We start from the raw sequence: 214 nt of genomic DNA on the forward strand, positions 1-214 counted from the left end.
CCCCCCCTGCAAAAAGACAAAAACCGAACCTCACCGAACCTCACCGAACCGCACTCAGATGGATCTGCAGTCTGCTTTTACTGTCGGACCTAAAGTCCCGTTAGGAGTCCTGCAGGTCTCATCAGTCCAGGGTCCAGACTCTACTGCTTGTGTCCACCACGGTCCGCCCTTCTGCTCAGCTGCAGGGCCGCAGAGAAGAGTGGGGGGGGGGGGG

This window comes from Austrofundulus limnaeus, unplaced genomic scaffold (assembly GCF_001266775.1).
Source record: "Austrofundulus limnaeus strain Quisiro unplaced genomic scaffold, Austrofundulus_limnaeus-1.0 Scaffold224, whole genome shotgun sequence".
Lineage (NCBI taxonomy): Eukaryota > Metazoa > Chordata > Actinopteri > Cyprinodontiformes > Rivulidae > Austrofundulus > Austrofundulus limnaeus.